Genomic DNA, 15,865 nt, shown 5'->3' with positions numbered 1-15,865 from the left:
TCACAACAGGAAACATGCTTGCAGTGCTTACATTGCTCATAAAATGAGCAAGCTGTCATTTCTTCATTCCCTGATAGAGTCTCTTAAAATCTTCATTTGGGCTGAAATTTTCCAGATTATGTTTGGGCCTTGGCTCTATGTTGTTAGAAAAGTGCAAAGTTGATATATCAGGATTTTTCTCCCCCTGGAGTTAGTGCAAAAGTTTTTCTTCCTGGGGTGTGGCCAAATCCTGATGAGTTTCCAGATTCTGTGCATCAAGGCCTGCCTTTGACTTTTGCCTCCTTCTGAGGTGGACTTGAGACATGGGGCATCAAATGGTCTTGAAGAGTCACGGTCAAGCTCACAAGGAGGTTATCAAGACTTGCAAACCACTGTTTGCAGCTTTTCCTCATTTCTCTGTGCATAACTGTGTTTCAGGCCTTTGTTTCTCAGCTGGAGATAAGGGAGGCGGGGGGCAGATGGCTAGAACATCACTGGTGACTCAGTGGTAGAAGCCAGGGTAGGAAGAACCCGGCTTCCCTAACTCTTATCCCGTGTTTTTATTTTTCTCAATATTTTGGTCTTAGTTGTATCTTTACTAGGAGAGTAGGGGAAAATACCATTCTATACTTTAAGTGACTTTACATACAAATAATTGAAAAAAAAAAGCCAAACTTGTAATATTTTGTTATAGTTAGTTGTATAAATATGCAGACATTAAAATAGACAAGCTAGAGGCTATTATAACATTCCTTTTTTCGTTGTATAAACATACCAAAAAAGATTAGAAGTACTCATTTCATTTGTTGTTTTTTAAACAATTGGAAAACCTCAGTGACATCAGTTTTCAAAACATTTTTCTTATTTCTATAAAATGGAGGAAGATAATAAGAGCTGTGTTAACTTCTTGTTTATATGCATAACATTAAAAAAAGCTTTCATTCTTAAATAAATGCCTTTTATATTTAGTATCCATCTTTAACTTCCTCAGTGGGGTTCTTAATATTCTTGGTAAAACTTTGTGAGTTTTCTCTCTGTTCTCTTTCTGTTGTGTACTTCTGTATCCTATGCCTTGGCAAACAGCCCTCCAGGTGAGAAGTTCCATCCACAATTCCTAGGGTGTCTCCTAGTTAGCCTGTTAATAGTTTATAGAGCACTACTGAGAAGGCATCTGGTGATTTGAACTCTTGACTAGCCAAGAGGTCCTCTTTTGAGCTTGGGAGCAGGGCCTGGGGCCAGGTGTGGGCTTCACCTCCAGAACCCTCCCTCAGGCTGGGGTAAGGTAGGGAGGAAAGCAGTAGCAGTATTCTGCACAGTCTCACCTAGGATTTACTTACAGCTGGGTCTAGAGGAAGACCTTTAATCATGGGATACATTTTGGGAAAGGATGGATTGATTTTAAATCAAGGGTAGGCAAAGTTTTGAACGCATCCAAATAATGGTGTTATAGGTCAGATTTTTACCATATAAATATTGGACATAATGTGTGCTTTACAAAGGTTGGTGGAAAATTCAAATGCAATATTATATTAATTTACTTATTCAACTATTTATTGAGTATATTCTATAAGCCAGTTACTATGATATGATATGCTGATAGTCATAAACAAATACAGTACAGTCTTCATCCTAATATGGTCTGTTTTAAAAATACGATGTCTCTGGATGTATAATATTAATTATAACAAGAGAGTACCTATTTTAAAACTAATTCCTGTTTTTGCTTCGATGAAACAAAAATTATACGTAGTAGGTGATTAGCTAATTACCATTTCCCTGTACTTCAATAGAACAAAAATATATTTTTTAACAATTATTTAATAATTTAAATAATTTAAAAATTAATTAAAATAGTTTGAAAAGAAATATTTTGTATTTTGGTAGCCAATATGTGTACATTTTGTCCAAGTAGAAAAAATCTCAGTAAAACTAGGTCCCTTTAAAGTTATTTAGAATTTATTTCAGAAATACTGATAATTCTAGACCTATTGCCAAAAACTGAATTAAGCTGGACCTGCATTCAAAAAGTTGGTTTAAGTCCAGTCTTTCCTCTTAGTGGTTGCGTAACCTTGGGAAGTCACATTTACTGTATCTTGGCCTAGTTTCTTCATCTGTAAAATGATAGGATTATATTGAATAATAGGCGAGATCCCTTCCAATTTTAACATTCTCTGGTTCTTTAATCTTCCGGATTTGAGGGTAAAACGTAGACGCAGGGACATGAACACATGTTGAGAAATGCTATTAAAAATAGAAACAACCCAGAAGTTTGGATTTAGCAAACAAGTTCTGGTTTGCTTACACTACAACACTGACTTCTGTACTCGTTATACTTTACCAATTCATATCTTCCAAGGAAAATGCACATGTGTGGGTAAACAAGGCATTTGGGATGATTGTAGCATTTACTCAGCAGAAATTCAGAGCCACTTCAAACTAGAGATAGTGGCATTGTCTTGGGCCAGGGCAGGTACAGCTCAGATAACATCACTCGCAGATTATGTACCAAGGTGCAGCTGTAGAACAGCACTAGCTGGAAGGCATCCTGTTGACTCAAGGCCCAGGATCCCCGCTCACTTCTGACAGTTCCTTACTTAGACTTTCCTGATCCCTTCCTAAACTAGAAGCCCTCTCTTCCTCCTTTATGTTCCAATTCACTTGCGTTTGGTCTTGTATTACAATTAGTTGCATACAACTCTCTCACTCGGTGGTTCCTAAACTCCCTGAGAGAACCCAATCTGTCTGGTTTACATGTGTATTTCCCATGGTGCCTTGCACAAAGTAGGTGCTCATTTTTGTTGAAACAAATATTTCAACTCAGTAGCTGGGACTACTGAAGTCAAAAACAACTACAAGAGAATCGTGTTTTATATTCTTAAGTTCTAACCCAAGGGCAGAGCTTAATAGAGGTACTGAAAACCCGAGCTTGATAGTGGCAGAATGGCATCCAATGAAAAGTCTCATTTCTACCTAGGTATGGGAATCTTGGCAGCTCAGTCAAGTTGAAAACAGTCTTGCCTGGGGTTTTGGAAGGAGGCTCAAATGCCTTTGTAGTTACCCAAGGGATGACGTTCACCTTAGGTCAGCCCAGTCAGTGGTCCACTCTCCCACCTGGGGCTGTCTGCATTCTTCCATAGAGCCTGGCCGTGGATCATACTGTTTCATCACACGATTCATTACTTGCTGTATATGTAGGCCTAAGGCGTTATGTTGCACAAAAAAGTGCTAGCCTGAATAGAGAATGAGACACTAAAAAAAAAAAAAATCTACTATAGAGATTCAGTCACGAAATACACTGTTCTCTCTTTTGCACATCTCATTCTTCTTAGTTAAAATCACTTTTAACTTTCTTAATGTTTTCTTCTATAAATGTAGTAATATGTGTATTACTATATTTAGTATGGTGAATATAATCTATTAACTTATTTCTTGATTAATCAATTTTAATTATTATTGATGATCTTCTGCTGTCAATGTTGTAGATTTAACTTATTGAAACAGTTCTCAACTTTTCTTCCATTATTTCTCCCAATATTTGGTATTGTATTATTACTTTCAGGTTTTCTGTTGTAACTTTTTTCACCTACAATAATAGTATGTTTTATTTCTTATTCCCTCAACTTTAAGTTTGTCTATTGAATCAATATTATATAAGATGGTGAAAATATTCAGGGGTCCTTTCAATGTTATGGCTTGTGTCTTTCTGCATTTTATTCCTTTTTTTTTTTAATTTACTTTCCTTTATTTTCTTTGTTTTCCTTCTGGACCCCCAATGGGTTGAACATTGAACTTTGTGGATTGATACTTTGTGACTCTTATATTCTCTGTCATGTGTTTCTTCTTTGTATTTTTTCATTCTGTGTTATGATATTTTAAAAATTTTACTGCTCTTTTATGAATTTTTGAGTTTTGCATTTAAAAAAATTTTAAGAGCTGGTTCTTACTGTGATCTATCCCGTTTTTATAGATTCTTGTTCTTGTTTTGAAGGTTACAACATCATTTAAAAACTCTTGAGGATTTTTGGGGTGCCTGAGTGGCTCAGTTGATTAAGCTTTGGACTCTTGATTTTGGCTCAGGTCATGATCTCAGGGTCGTGGGATCAAGCCCCGCGTCAGGCTCCGCACTTGGTGGGGAAGTCTGCTTGAGATTTTCTCTTTCCCTCTGCCCCCCAATCCCCTCTCTCTAAAATAAATAAATAAATCTTTAAAAAAAACTTCTGAGTATTCTAATTAGAATTTAAAAAAAATGGATTTCTTCATTTTCTTGCACTTCCACTATATTCTACTGAAGTCTACAGCTGATTTTATCTTGATCTTCCTCTTTAATGCTGTTAGTCTTCCTCATCTGTCTGGTAGTCCTGGCTTATTCTTATTTAGGCTTATTCTTACTCTTGTTTAGGTTGATTATTCCAGGTTAGGGTTGCAGGTTTTCTTGGCAGTTTCTTTCCCCAAGACGTCTCTTCCCTGAATTAAAGGCTCTTTGTATGTAGGTAGAGCTTATTATCTGGAGGATTTGCCTAAGGGTGAGTGGGTATGGTAAACCAGAGCTCACACTAGCAGCCTGTACTTTTCCCAGGAAGCTTACTCAATTCCTTTAGGTGCCTGCGCAGTTTTTATCTTGGAGGAACGAACACTGGATTTCCATTTATTCTGCATGCAGAGATCCTGGGGTGTGTTACGTGTGTGTGCGCACACATGTGTGTGTGTGTGTGTGAGAGAGAGAGAGAGAGAGAACTAATGCAGCTATTTTACTGAAGGACTTTCAATGAGCCCCTATTTCTACTGTCCCCCAGTATACCTGCTCAGTCTGAGCTAGGAGCCTTTCCAAAGTCCCATTGAAGTTAGGCTCTGCCCTTCACTGTGGTCCCCTTCTGTTCTATGCTGCAGCCTCCTGTGCTCCATTTCACTTATCTATAGGGTTTTGTCTGCTTTCTACCTAGGAATTTGCTGATCTTAGTTTTAAAAAATGAGTAAAAAAAAAAAAAACTCAAACCCAACCAAGATTCAAATTTCATCTCCAGAGACTGAATTCTTAACCTTTATGCTATATTGCTTCTTATAATCATGCCATCAAAAAAAATAAACCTCCTCAAAAAAATTAAAAATAGAACTACACTATGATCCAGAAATTGCACATAAAAAATACAAAAACAGTAATTCAAAGGGATATATGCACCCCTATGTTTATTTCAGCATCATTCACATTAGTCAAACTACGGAAACAGCCCAAGTGTCCCTCAATAGATGAATGGATAAAGAAGAAGTGGTATATATATATATACCATTTGCAACAACACAGATAGAGCTAGAGAGTATAATGTTAAGTGAAATAAGTCAGTCAGAGAAAGACAAATACCATAAGATCTCACTCATATGTGGAATTTAAGAAACAAAACAGATGAGCAAAGGAAAAAGGGAGAGAGAGAGAGAAACCCAGAAACAGACTCTTAACTGTAGAGAATAACTGTTGGTTACCAGAGGAGATGTGGGTAGGGGAATGGGGAAAAGAGGGGATGGGGATTAAAGAGTACACTTATCATGATGAAAATAAAATTAAAAAAACCCCGTGAGGATAGAATAAAGTTGGATTATCAAATAAAAGCTGATGAAATATTTTCTTAAAAAATAAAGACATTTTCAAAAAAAGACTCAAAAAATTAATATAATTCTATGGTGATGAAGAATGCTGAATTATGAAATTCTGGTCACACAATTTAATATATTCTCAATGGGAAGAAAACGGGGAAGCAGGTAGAAAACCTGGCATATTTGCAGGTAAGAGAAGCTGTCTAATAAAGCTGGAAGATATCTATGTAAATTGTGCATGAGAGAAACTATAACTAAGGGGAATACAAAGGACTAGGATAAGAATTTCAAGAGAGTTAACGGCAAAGATTAGCTGAGGCTCACAAAAACCACTAGAGACAGCAGCAGCAATTTTTAGTGCTATTTTCAGAGCAATAGATAGATGAAAATTATATGTCCATTGCTTGAGAATGATGGTATCATGTTAAAAGAAAACACTACACATCCGCTTTTCTTCTGCCTATACCAAGAAGAATGATCTTTAAGCTGACAACACTGAGAGATCATTACATTAAGAGGTTATTGATATAAACAATGAGAGGAGTCTCATGATAACAAATATTTTAGATGAATTCAAACCCCAGATCATGACAAATTGCATTTTAGGCAGTACACAATCTAAATGATATGATCATAGTACTACCATATTCTTTGAGAAATTTTGGAGAACAGGGAAAAAATTCAAAAGAATGGAGAAAGGTACATATGACCCTAATTTTCAAAACTTTCCACCCCATCATTGTCAGTCTTGGCTATGTGTCTTGCTGTGGCCAATGAAAAGTGAGGGGTGACCTTAGCTATTTCTAAGCAGAATCATTAAGAAGCACTAGCACTGTGGTTTCTGCCATCACTGTTGAAAAATAAGTTATCAGCTATTTGAATAACAGCATAGATGTTATATTTCTCAACTTTACACAACATAGGACCCATTACATAAGATACTCTCTAGAAAAAGGAGTATGTTGGATGGAAATATTAGAATGGAAATGATATCTGTTGAAAAGATACTGAAGCAAATGTGATGAAATTTATAACTTGAAGTGTTTAACCTGAATAAATATGTCACTGGAAGTTTTGTAAGCGTCAGTTGTATTGAATGAAGGAGAACTGCTTCTTTGAATTTAGGTGAAACCAGATAGCATGGATTGGTCCAAACCTCAAATAACAATTAGTGTGCCGGTGCCTCTATAAAAGTGAAGGTGGAGCTATATTAACAGAGTTGGGTGTCCAGATTATCAAGGGGATCTGTGATGAAGGATTTTCTAAAAATCGTAAAGAAATAGCATTTTGTTATGGCATCGATATTTGAATATCCACTTAATATCATGTGCTTTATTACTGTCTGTTTAAAAGTTATGTCCGAAACAACCAGTTATCTGAACATCAACACAAACTGAGAGCATTGAACTGTTTTTAAAACAAGATTTGCTTTGAGCTTGCAAAAGAAATTAGCCTCACATGAGGAAAAGAAGTCATGGGCCTAATTATGAAATATGCATAAGTAAACTTGCCAAACAGATACCATGTTTGTGCTACAATTTTTTATTTATAAGATCAATGACTCTTAAAATGATGTTAAATATATGTTTATTTCTGTGAAAGAGGACTTTCATTGGACCTTTTGTTACTTTGAAATGATTTTTTTATTTTCATGAATGTTTCATTCTGTTATAGCTTGAGTGACTATCTTAGCAATAGAATTATCAGGCAGAATTACAGAACACCCCAAAGGTCCTCTTACTTTTTTTTAGAATCTGCAGTTCTGATCTGGACTGTTGTCTTTGTTGAGTTTCTATCCCACGCTTCTCTGTATAGATTATCTAAAAGGCTTTGACTGTTGACAGGAGGCTAGGCCCTGAATTACCAGCATAAGAAACTAGACTGAAGCCATCGATCAATTGAATATATAAACATTTCTCGAAATTTTTTGAAGGTCTAATCCCTGAGATATTATTTTCCTAATATCCTTTGAGCCATTCAACTCGTTAGAAATATATTCTCATAAACACATTTCCCTTTTCTTCTTTTAGCATGTAGGCCCTATTTGCATATTATTCATTCATATGTTCAACAAAAGCCTAGTGGGAGCTAACAATTTACTTCAGGCACAATGCTAGGTATAACAAGACCCCTGCTCTCATGATGCGATGCTTTGATAAGGAGAAAGAGATGATAAACTTGCATATAAATACATAAAAAATTCATCTAGTGACAAGTGCTGTAAAGAAAATTAAATGGGACTAGAGAATTGTTGGGGCATCCTTCTTTAGATGGGATAGTTTGGAGAAGGAGGTAATATTTGAAATAAGACTTGGTCACTGGGAGCAGCTGTGAGAGGAGAGCTCTAAGGAGAGACAATAACCAGTGCAAAGGCCCTGAGGCCAGAATAAGCTGGGGAATTGAGAGGCCAGTGTACTACCATTGTAATGAAAACTTGGGGGGGGGGTATAAAAGACAGTTAGAAATAAGGCAAGGGCCAGATAAGGCAGGATCTCACAGGTAGGAATCTGAGTTTATTCTAAGTGTCATAGGTTCTAATCAGGGAGTGATATCCTTTTACAAAGTATTTTACAAAGATAACTCAGGCTCTGTGTATAGAATGGACCACAGGTAGGTAAGAGTGGAATGAGGAAGACTAGCTAGAAGGCTGTTGCATTAGCTCATGCTATTGTTTTGAAGAATTTACTTTTTGTATGTAGAGGAATACAGAGATGAATACAAATAAAAATATAGAAATATAGAAAACTCCTTAATTTATTTCACCAAAGGAAGGGAAAGTGAGGAAGTTACCTATGTTTTTGTTAAATCTTAAGTACAACTGGAGGGGATGGGACGTGTGTTGAACACTTTTTTTTAAAAGGGAAGTTATGTTGACATGACTGTTGATAAGAATGTAATAAAATCTCACATTTATTGAGCCATGTGCCACGCAATGTTGCAGGTGTTTTCATGGACCAGCTCTCCTCTAGTTATTCCTCTTCACAGATGAGGAAATGAAGGCGCAGAGCTATGAAGTCACTGGCTCAGGGTCCCACAGACAGTGAGGGGCTAACCCAGGATTTTAAGCCAGATTTTTCTCTTCTCCAGCCTAGGCTTCCTCTTCAGGGGAGAGGACTTGAGAATCTGTAGTGAAAGGAGACTTTGCAGGTGAGAGGCTGAAGAACTGCTCCCCAGGTATGTGCACTGCCTCCCTCACTCCTCATGTGGCTTTAACTCCTCCTCCAAGTCCTCTCTGCCTGCTGCACTTTTTACCTCTGGGCCTTGCTTTCACCTCCACTTTTCTTCAATCTACCCTTCACGTAGGCCTTTACTGAGAAATATCTCTGTAAGTATGTGGTTGCCAAAATGAAAAGAAATATCCCCCCTATTTTTGTCACTAAATTTCTGACTCTGGTAACCCCAGTACTCATTGGCTTTAACAGCTGCTCTCTATTTCTCTGTGGGTACTCTCCTTGTGTCTGAAGGGGGAACCGGGAGAGCAGGGATTCCTAAGCTAGAGGGACACAAAGCTTTCCCCTCTGTGGTTTGTCCCCATACATGCTGAGACACTCATTCATCAGCTCAGCCTTCTCACAGGTATACTCTTGGTCACATTTTCTTTATATGCTTTTTTTTTTAAGTATGTATGAAATTATAGTCTTGAGCTTTCCTTTTTCATACACAAACTAATCATTATGAAACCCAATAATGACCCCTGAGAGAAAAACCACACGGAGCACAAGGGCTCAGACGTGGGGTGAGGGTGTTGGACAACAGACATCGTTCCCGGACCTATGGACACAATTCTCTCCGGGAGGTCAGTGCACTACATATTTATGACTTGAACTATTTTTTCAGGTTATTACGCCATAGTTTCCGCAAAGCACAATTTTGTGTTGTAATGCCTATTTTGCTTGTGCCATTATCATTCCTGAGCCTGAAATCTCAAGGTTCGAGCATCATGTATTATTGATCTGATGATTTGACTTAACATAGGGGAGGAGAAAGTTTAAAGGACCAGAAAATCAGAAACAATCCATGAGGTAAAAGGACTGGTTTTCTGTAATCCCTTTGACAAAAATCCTTTAACATTTTATTCTTATGGGTTATGTGACTACCGGATAGTTAACTTGATTATTTGCCTTGGAATATAATAAAAGAGTGCAAGGGAGAAGTTTCTTTTAAATTTGAGATTTAAATGTGATTTATCTCCCAGAACATAGAAGGTGGAGATACCTGAGCATTTTACTTTTGGGAGACAAAGATTTTGGTGCTCAGTTTTTGTTTTTCTTTTCTCACTGGTCTCACAGGTCTTTATTCAAAATTAGCTGTCCAAAGTGATTTGACTTTTATAGAATAAACATAAGTTTTTAGGCAGTAGGTTTCTTTTCTGCAGGTTTCTTGTCAGCTGCTGGTTTCTTGGTAGCTGCAACCTTTCTCCCCACCACAGGTTTCTTCTGCTTCTTCACACCAACAGCCTTTTTTCCTTTCTTCCCCACCACAGGCTTCTTGCCTGGAACCCCCTTCTCATCTGATTTGGCTTCTAAGGCTGCTGCTGCCTTATCCATTCGGAGTTTGTGATTCTTGGCCTGGCAAAGAATGGTATTCTGGCTCATGGTCTTTGCATATGGATTTAGCTTCAACATGATTCTCAGGTTCTTCAGTGGATTCTTCTTCAGGACTCTGAGATGAATCTTCTTGCATGGTGCTCGGAGGGCTCTTTGGATCTCTGGACTTTTCAAGATTCTGCTAAGGTCTGTATTAAGCATCTTATGCATGGGAAGGTTGTAGTTACTCTTGAGGGAGGCAGCCTTATGCCAAGTGCCATACAGATCGTCTAACTTGTGGAAAGCACTTTCAGTCCAAATGCAGAAACGTCCCACATGCTTGTTCTTGGGCCAAAATTAGAACAAGGGAAACTTTTGGCACATTTATCTCTCAGAAAAGGTTGGCAGATCTCACTTTTTATTTTCTCGCAAAATCTGCTCTTAAGACTCAAGTACTCTTTCTTATCATATTGATAACATCGTTTAAAACATGATCTCTCCCAAAGAAATTTGTAGTTTACCACAGATCAAATCTTTAGGTGAAAGAAAGGACTCTCCTGAGTATGATTTATCTATGTATTTGTTTGTTTGCTTCTTTTTAAAAGTTTATATTGTACTTTGTTCCAAAAAGGAAATTTGAGGCCATGTATCATACAATAAGAAGAAAAAAATAAAAATAAATAATTGAGAACATTAGAATGACTCTAATATTGAGAATTTGGGGTTTTAGGGAAAAATTCTTTGTTGTTTTGTTATTGCTGTTATCAGGAACCCTTATTTTACCTTGAAATCTTAACAGGGCAGAGTGGAGTCACCAACTCCACTTACAGCAGACCAATCTTTCGGCATATGTTAAGACGATTTATGGTGAAAAAGTATTTTCTTGTATTTCTCAGCTTGCTTGGGGGCATTTAGTACAGTTTACTATTCCAGGTTTAGTTCTTTAGTATCCCTCTCTTTGGTTATTTATTAACCTCCCTTTAAAGTACAACTTAATCATTCAAGGAAGGTACAAAGTTCAGTTAATGTTTCTACTCTTCCAAATTATGATAATACATGAAGCCACTGTATAACTTGAAATGCCTCCTAAAGCCTAAAATTTGTATATGAAAGCATTAGCCTGTAGGGAACTTGCTCTGAATACCAGCATTATACAGGTAATCCTGCAGTGACAGAGAAATGCTGCCCGCATTAATGGAATGTTTAGATGATACCTGTGTTCCAAGTAGTTTACGTGTTTCACATGTAACCTCCGCCTTCCCCCTCCCTCTGTTGTTCTCCTTATAAGGACAGGATGTCAAAGGTGATCAGATATTCCCCCAGGGAAGCCAAAGGAAGAAAATAGTAGATGTCCTCCCTTCTAGAGATATGTCTATTATGCAATTCATCAAGGATGATGACTGCTTAGGATCCAAAATTCAGACTGAACACAGGGGTTCAGTTTTTTTCCTCTCACTAGGAGTAATGAAAAAAGTAGCCATAGAAGACTTGAGTAAATTTCTAGGCACTATGTTTACAAAACAGTAAGAGATCATGGATCTCTCACCTGTCCTCCCAGAACCTAGAACAGTGCCTCAACATCATATGTGTTCAGTATCACTTGTAAAATGAATGTAAAATGAAATCTCCCTCTGAAACCTAGTTTTTTGTTTTTTGTTTTTTTGTTTTGTTTTGTTTTTAATATTTTATTTACTTATTTGACAGAGAGAGCACCCACAAGCAGGGGGTGTGGCAGGCAGAGCAGGAGGGAGAAGCAGGCTCCCCACTAAGCAAGGAGCCTGATGTGGGACTCGATCCCAGGACCCTGGGATCATGACCTGAGCCGAAGGCAGTCGCTTAACCGACTGAGACCCAGGTGCCCCTGAAACCTAGTTTTTGAGAGTCAATGTAATGAGGTACTTCTTAGGTATGGGAAATCCTTCAATTTCTATCCTGTCTATATAAGATAAACAAGCTCTTGTTCCTTATTATACTGTGTTGGTTAAGGGTGCTCAGTTCTGGAGCCTGAATTCAGAACATATTTTCACCACTTACTAGCTGTGCAAATCTGGGGAAGTTGCTTAGCTCTTCTGGGACAGTTTTCTGATCTGTGATGTTAGGAGAAGTAAATGATGTATGATGCATAGTACGAGACACCCATAGCCTGATAAATATTTGACGACAGTCACGGTATAGCAGCTCGAGCCTTGAGAAAGCCTCAAGTCCTACCTGCTAAAAGGAAGATTCTTTGTGAATAGAAATAATAGGAACTTCAAGGAGTTAGAGACAGATTCTCATCGACGTGTGGCTTTTTAAGTCGTGATAATGAAAACAGCATTGAAAAGGACTGCTTTCCAGAGAGAAGTAGGCAGCTATCCAAAGTATTTTGAGTCAGAAATAAATATTGGTAGATTTTTCTCTTTAAAGAGATTTTTAGAATTATCTCCAATAGAATGAAGAGTTTACAGCCTTAAAAAATAAAAATTTTAAAAGGCCCTAAATATGAGATTTTACTTTGAAGTTATTTTTTCTTTAACAAACATACCATTCATTCAACAAATATTTATTAAGCAACCACTATATGCCAAGCATTATGTTAGGAGCTAGGGAGAAAAATGAAATAGGCATGGTGCCTGTTCTAAATGAGTTTAAAGAATCTAAATATTCAGATAAGCAATGCCCTTCAAAATAGTTACCCTGGCTTCCTGTACATTTATCCCAATATTATTGCTCTCAACACCTTCAAACAACTCTTGGGCAATACCTTCAGAGTCAATGCCTGAGCTACACATAAACAGCACTGGCCTCTTCACTTTTGGGAAGGACTAATAGTGGATATTAAAATACTTCAAATCTCCTTTATTGTTTGGTAAATGCCACAGCTCAGAAACCCCCATATGCCCACCTATCCCCAATGCTACAGTTTGTCTTCTAGGACTCTTTAGAACACCTCACAACCCAGCAACTAAAAAATTAATACCTGGATCTTGGTCAGTGTTCTCCAGGACCTTGCTCCAGTGACATCTGTTTTGATTGGTCTCTGTCCTCTCATACCTTTTGTTGAGTACTTTGAGTATCACCCCTCACATGGAGTGTCATCCTGCATTTTCCTCAATCCTTCTTTCATATCTACTTCATTCTACCTGGTACATCCAAGGCCCCAATCCTATTCTAGATTACTTTTAGCTATCGATGAAGATCAAATCCAACTCAAAAGGACAAAATTTGGCTGCCTATGAAGACATATGTTTAAAATAAAAAGGAACAGACTAAAGACAAGTCCAAAAGAAAGGTCCTGATATTGTTCTGGGCAAAGGTAAGTGTCATTCAAGTTAGCCTGTAGGTGACTACTCAGAGGGGATGACATCCTGTCTTATGTAATTTCTGGTGTTTTTATGAACAAAAACAATAATATCAGGCCAATTACTTTATAGTCACATCTTGCATATTAGCTGAATGTCTAATTTTAGAAGAGTTGTATTTTAAAGTCATAAACCTTTAGTTAGGAGCATTTTTAAAACTTAGTATATTTTTTCCAGCTAATGTTAGCATATAACATGTTAGCAAAAGGTTAGCATATAAGGAGTCTGATGGTCATGTTTATCTCAGTAGCATTTGGAATTCCTAATACCTAGATATAGTAAAATAACAGTGAATATCTTTTCCAGTATAAGATTCAGAATTATTAAAAATTGTAAAGTATGGCACAGTTATAGAGGAAATAGAAGTTTTTGTTGTGGGGAATGTGAATTCAGAAACATATGTTGTTATAAAATATGCTTATTTTTTAATAGGATTTGTATGATGGAAAACTAAATTTATGTTATTTGTTACAGGACACTCAAAAAGCAAAAACACAAATCAGCAAAAATAAAAAAGACGGAAAGGACTTTCTGAAGACAAAATTATTATTGGTTGGTGGGACACAATTTTGAAAGGAATGAATATCCGATACTTGTGCTAAAGACAGATTTGACTTTGGGTCCCATAGCCTAGAAAATTGATAAATCATACTTAATTAACTTTTTTACTGGTTCAGCTGCAAAATTATTTGTATGAAAATCAGTAAATGTTTTTCCATAATGATAGTGGATCTTGTAGATAATATTACTTCATCCTATAACATTAACCACTGAGCTGAAGTTTATGTGTTGAATGAATGAATGTATAGGTGATCAGGGGTAGGAATGACATTTCCTTTGGATCATTTCTTAGGACTTCATTTCTTTAAAGATAATAATTTTTCTTTTTCTTGCAAAAAATAGAAAATCTGATAGAAAATTTTCAGAAATGAGTTGAGTAAAAATTATTACACACCATTTGTAAATAAGCGTTAGCATTTTTCTGTATCTTGACACCCATTTTTTATATATGTGTATTGTAAGTATATGTATATGTGTGTTTGATTTACAAAAAATAATCATGTACAACTTTTTCTTTTATAAAACATTGTGATATATACCTATGTATGCCACTAAACAGTGTTCTATAGCATTGTTGAGTGACTGCATAATATTCTACTCTAAATATACATCATAATTTATTTCACCAATCTTCTGTCATTGAGCATTTAGGTTGCTTTTAATCTTTTTGCCATTGTGTTGTAGAGACATTTGGCTCTTCCAAGAATTTTGAATCATTCTAGTGCTGTTATTCCCTTGGACAGTTAAGCCTATGGATCCTTTCTCAGAATAAGGTTGGTGGTTTGTTTTCTTTGTTTGTTTTTACATAAATACATAGGGTTAAGAAGAAACCAATTATATTGATTGAAAGAGTTATCAAAATATTTTTTAAATTTATGATGTAATATATGTGTTTTATATTTTGTGTGATATACTCATATATGACATATTAAATAACAAGATCTAGTGGCACATCTAATAACAATCATAATTTTAACTAGTGATGAACATAAGTGAATTTTGAGATACCTGAAACAATTAGAATTCAATATAAAAGTAGATTTTATGTTCCATTTATTTCATTGTAATTTGTTGCTTACATTAATAAAAGAAGGAAATGCTCAACTAGGGTTAGAGGTTAATGAAAATAAAGATGTGACTTTTTTTCCTGTCCAAACTCACAGACAGCTTGAATTTTATCCATGCATCTCCATAGCCACAAGACCTCAGATTAAGAACCTCTGTGAATATATCAGATTAATTTGAAGGTACTAAATATAGTAATAAGGGAAAAGTAGGTATGTTCCCCAAAGATTAGCAATATAGACTTAAAATAACAAAATGGTACTAACCTTGGTGAAGCCAATGGAGGTTGAGAATCATAATCTGTAACACAAATAGACCAGGATGATGAGTAATGGTGGAAGAAACCTAGGAGTTGTGGGAAGCTAATTATGAGTAGGGTTCCAAAGGAATGGAAGAGCAGAGAAAAACCCTGCTATTTCAGGCTTCTAATGAAAAGACATTGTGTTATTGAAAAGGGGAAATTGAGCTTTTCTCTAACTTAGTAAAACCCAAATGTACCAGCCTCAACAACCAATGACTACAAAATATTATCTTATTTCCTCTAAATACCCAAGTGATCTGAGCTCGTCTCACAGAGCAGCCTGATTGCTCAAAATTAGCACCTCTCTCAAATGTTCCACCAACTTTCCCTATGTTCCAAAGGATATGCAGGATGGAGCAGGTCTTGTATGTTCTTTCATTTGGGCAAAGCCACTGCCCGTTGCCTCTGTTTTCAGTGACCCTTGTGAAGTTGACACTCAAAGATGTTTAACCATCTTTCTGACCTGGTTTTGGGTGGCAGGGGTCCCTTCTGTACCCTTAGCTACT

At 36.6% G+C, this 15,865-nt stretch overlaps 1 long non-coding RNA gene across 1 annotated transcript in view; it reads left to right on the top strand.

Annotated features, from left to right (window-relative positions):
* LOC115938449 (uncharacterized) overlaps window positions 1–15,865 on the top strand; it is a 312,799-nt gene that overhangs the window by 185,131 nt on the left and 111,803 nt on the right. The window contains exon 5 of the long non-coding RNA XR_014147053.1: window positions 8,653–14,766. This is a non-coding gene — a long non-coding RNA (uncharacterized LOC115938449). The remainder of the gene's footprint in view (window positions 1–8,652; window positions 14,767–15,865) is intronic.

The sequence above is a fragment of the Leptonychotes weddellii genome, chromosome 7, assembly GCF_054177405.1.
Source record: "Leptonychotes weddellii isolate Sample4059 chromosome 7, ASM5417740v2, whole genome shotgun sequence".
Lineage (NCBI taxonomy): Eukaryota > Metazoa > Chordata > Mammalia > Carnivora > Phocidae > Leptonychotes > Leptonychotes weddellii.
This window is presented reverse-complemented; position numbering and strand designations above follow the sequence as displayed.